At 39.9% G+C, this 4799-nt stretch overlaps 1 pseudogene; it reads left to right on the plus strand.

Annotated features, from left to right (window-relative positions):
- Positions 1-582: 582 nt before the first annotated feature.
- LOC112079934 (barH-like 1 homeobox protein) lies at positions 583-4793 on the plus strand (annotated as a pseudogene).
- Positions 4794-4799: the final 6 nt, after the last annotated feature.

A 4799-nucleotide genomic window follows, 5' to 3' on the forward strand; every position in this document is an offset into this window, starting at 1 on the left:
CCCTCTACCATCGAGCGCAACACGGGTCACAACCAGCGAACTACTTTTTAAGTGATGACAATTCAGCAATTGTGTCCTCGGTCTGCGTCATTTGCAGGTCTTGATTCCACCTGCAATACTCGCTCTGTCTCGTCCGTGTGCTGAAAGTGGCTGGAATCGGCTTGCCTAAATTAACTGCACTAACGCTGCTTCACTCTCCTAATCATTGCAGGTTTTTTGTCAATATTTTGAAATAAGTCGATCAATAATTTAGAAGTCGTACCGTTTCGTACCGTTTTCTAAAAAAGAAACATATGGACAAACTCGCCAACAGAGGCAGCTGCATCGAATTCATGAATAGTGTTGTATTAGGACAAAATAGTTGGATGCAGGGTCGATTTTGTAGCCTACTTCTTATATAACTTCGAGAACCCGGAGATGTTGCTATTTTGACAAGTATAATATAAATTAAGAAGAGGAGAAAACATCTTGTTGAATATATGTGATTTCCGAATCATTTTTGGATTTCCTGCTGGATAAATTCAGGCAAAGTCTCATCTCAGCAATCATCTGAAACTTGCTTGCCTCGAATACCAATGATAGTTTGAGTTGAGCCTCGAAGAACTTAGCTGTGCTGGTAAACAATGGAGCATCACCAATGGGTCCAGCTTTGGGATCGACTCTTTACTTTCCCACAGACCTGGAAGTCCGGTCATGTCGAAAGAGGGACAGTTTGGGGGAGAGTGCCGGTCACCGCTGGAGTTCAGCCCGAGGTCTGAACTAGAGAGCGGTCTGCTGTCTTCCCCCTCGCCGAGGAGGGAGGTTGTTGATGAGGCATTGCAGAGGCAAGGTCATGCTATCGGGTTGCCACCCCATCTCCAACACGGACAGATCTCCGCCGGGTCACAGCCGCGGACGGTCACCTCATCCTTTCTGATCAGAGATATTCTAGCTGACTGCAAACCGCTAGCCGCCTGCGCCCCATACTCCAGTAATGGCCAGCCAACTCAAGAAACGGGGCGACTTGCCTCCAAGCTCGCAGATGACTACCTGGACAAAATCCATAGCAACTCATCGTCAGACAGCGAATACAAGGTAAAATAAGTGATTAAACAAGCTTAAGTTTATAAATCAATTAGACTTTGTCACATAATTCTAATGGAATTGTTGTGTCCTACTGTTCTATATCCGTTGTATTTGTTAGCTTTATGCAGTTGATTTGCTATATATCTAATTCTAACTCAATATTTTCTTTATCATAATTGAACGTGTTAAAAACACTGTCCATGTTTAAAAAGTGTTTCTGAAAATGTAGTGCTCGTTAATTAGGCTATGGTTGTAAATTGGGATTAGCCTCCGAAGGCAAATACTGAAAGTAGGCTATATTAGCCTAGGCTAGAAATCTTTTTACAAAAAGAATCCCTATAAAATGTATCTAATCAAATATCAAATTATACACTTTTACATTATCCCAGTAAACTCAATAAGAGATTAATTAATCCCCCCCAACAAAAAAAAAATATATAAAAAATGCTGCAAATGGTGAAAGTTGATCAACAATATTATCTTGAACTCTAAACTCTTTTAAAAGTGTCTATAGCTAACAGTAGGCCCTATAACGGATCATTGAAAAGGATGACACCTACCTATTATTTTCTTAAATTATGAATCCACACTAGTTGATATTCTCCCAATGATTTGGGGGATAAACATTAGTGTCAAACCGTTTTTCTTCCAGACGCACTTGCTTGCCATTAGCAGACGTCTTGAAAACAGTCCTGATGTCAGGGAGCAAGAGAAGAGCTGCATGGAAAAGATGACAGGGTTGCCTCCAGATAAATGCCATCAAGGTCTGTCTGTTTCATCATGTCAGCATAACAGACATGTTCATCTCCATTTGACAGTTTAATGAAGCAGCGCTCTGCATACAAATAAGTCAACCGTCGGTAATTGTGAGGACAATTACCTGGCTAGGAAATAGTCATTAGAAATGTGCTTAGAAAAATAAACAAAATATATAATAGGCCTAATAAATATTGACTTGATTACTTATATAACAAAAACAATAAATATATCTAACCCCTTTATTGATTAAAAGAAAATGCATCTTACAGTGACACAAAACGGTGTAATGAGGATAGGCCATATATATTATTATTGTATGTATTATTATTATTATAAAATAAATATTCATTCGAATATTTTATTATAGTGAATAATGTAATGACATGTTATTTATAGTCTACTAGTGAACAATTATTCATCATCAACTCATATATAGCAAGGGTTTTACAAAAGTCCTGACTTCAGTTCAGTTTTTTAAAAAGGAACATGACAATGAACGACATCAATTATACTTTGGATACAGTGTGTTGTTGTGTGTGTGTGTGTGGTGTGTGTGTGTGTGGGTGTGTGTGTGTGTGTGTGTGTGTGTGTGTGTGTGTGTGTGTGGTGTGTGTGTGTGTTGTGTGTGTGTGTGTGTGTGTGTGTGTGTGTGTGCTGTGTGTGTTGTGTGTGAGGTGTGTGGTGTGCGTGTGTGTGTAACAGATTGTCATATCAACGCAGTCAATTCAGCTCCAAAGCCCTTGTAGGGAGTAGTTGCACTGCTTTGATTTCAGCGAATCCGCCTTCTAATATTTCGGGGATTTGATGTAATTTGTCCCAGTGCTAATCAGATTTGTAACGCGCAAGGCCGGCCGGCTCTCTTTATTTCGCTCTCATCCGCGGCCCTGTGAAGTTTCTCCGGTCGCGGTTGAAAGGCGCCCTTCCCTTGTGGCTCAATTAGCCGGATTATTGTGCTTCTTGAGAGACGACTCAACTATTCAACTAGCAAGAGCTCTCACGTCGCGTCTCCTCTTTTTGGAGGGAACGGGGGAGAATAAACTGAGAATGTATACTACAATTTTAACCCCAACACGACAGCAAAGGAAATAATAGAACAAAGGGGAATGTTACACACATCCAATTGCAAAAACAATGTGCTAATATACAAAAAATATTCATTTGTAAATAGGCCTAGTCTTCATAAAAACTAAGCACAGTCTTAATCAAATGGAGAGTGGCCTAAAGTCCTCCAACACAACACCCAAACAAGGCTATGAAGTTGTATGAAAAAGTTAAACTTTGAAATAGGCTTAAGTCCGTTTGTAAATGTAACATTTAAACGAAATCCCAATCCCTTTCATAAATGGGCATATAGTCTACAACCGATGACTATATTCCTTTTTGATTAGGCCCTACCCATCACTTTCTAGGCTTTATGAACAGTTGAGATATTGTTGTAAATGAGAGTTTTTCATATTTATCATATTCTTGTGTTTGCAGTGAAAGAGGAAGGAGACCGAGAGATCTCGAGCAGTAGGGACAGTCCGCATCATGTTCGGATGAAGAAACCCAGGAAGGCGCGAACAGCCTTCACTGACCACCAGCTGGCCCAGCTCGAGCGCAGCTTCGAACGGCAGAAGTACCTGAGCGTGCAAGACAGGATGGAGCTGGCCGCTTCCCTCAACCTCACAGACACACAAGTCAAAACCTGGTACCAGAACAGGAGGTAAGGACTGCGACGCTTGGTTGCCTTTAGTGTAATTACACAAATTATAACAATTTAAAATCACGAGAAGTATTTTGATAGTGCCTAATGGTAGAATGCAGTGAGCCTAGTAGGCCAACAATGGTAGTGTGTGTGCGCACCTGCACTTGTATCATTAGGATATTAGGGTAAACGCTCTTCACCTCCAGACAGAATGATTTTCTCATGTCAGTCAGACAAACTCATTGGTCACATATGAGCTCCAATTTCTTTCTCAAAACTTGCGCACACTGCATCAATTCCTTAAGAATAAAGGAGAAAACAGAACAGACATAAAAAACAAAACCATCATAAAATATTGGCAATTTGGCACTGCGTGAAACCTTTGAATCATGTGATTCAAATACGGACAAATAGCCTTCTACTAGACTAGAGACTAGAATGTTTTAAGCAATTTTTGAGAGACAAAAATCTAAATGGTTTTCAAATGAAGCTATGACATTCAGACAGCACAACGATATTAATAAATGGGTATAAAAACAACACTTTGTGCATGAATAATATATCGTTGCATGTAGGCCTATGCCATATCAATAATTCAGCCACACTACTATATTTACTCAATTATTATAATGATGAATAATTGACCTGATTGAGGAGTGCTTTCAATTGACAATCTGACAGATGAACCCTCCGCGTGAATACAAGTGACGAGGACTGATTTATCAGAATAACTGAAGTGCGTAACTGAGTACAACTACAGTGTAGATCTTTCTTGGAAACATAGAAGAATTAGACTCATTTCAGACCACATGATGAAACCAATACGATCCCAACCGAAAGTGAATGCACGCTATAATATTGCGTAGGCTACAGATGTTTCCAACTGACTCTGAACTGACCCTCAACTTTGCACTCAAAACACCACATTTTGGTAACGCTTGTTATTACAAAGCAGGCCTAAATCCATTAGAAAAAACACATTTCGTTTAAATTGAACCATGCAGCCTATGTTATTTTGTCCATGCATTTTCAATGGGTTTTTCCCAAACTGCATTTTTTACTCAGTGCAGATATGATTGAATTCTAAACTTCAGAGTCATGTGATAAAACGATTCTAACTGGACTTTTCCAACTTGTTTATATCTTTATGATGAGAGTTTCCCTTACTAATATCCACTGTTTCTTCTCCGAACAGAACCAAATGGAAGAGGCAGACGGCGGTTGGACTGGAACTGTTAGCGGAGGCTGGAAATTACTCTGCCCTTCAGAGAATGTTTCCGTCGCCCTA

The sequence above is a fragment of the Salvelinus sp. IW2-2015 genome, unplaced genomic scaffold (assembly GCF_002910315.2).
Source record: "Salvelinus sp. IW2-2015 unplaced genomic scaffold, ASM291031v2 Un_scaffold10367, whole genome shotgun sequence".
NCBI classification, from domain to species: domain Eukaryota; kingdom Metazoa; phylum Chordata; class Actinopteri; order Salmoniformes; family Salmonidae; genus Salvelinus; species Salvelinus sp. IW2-2015.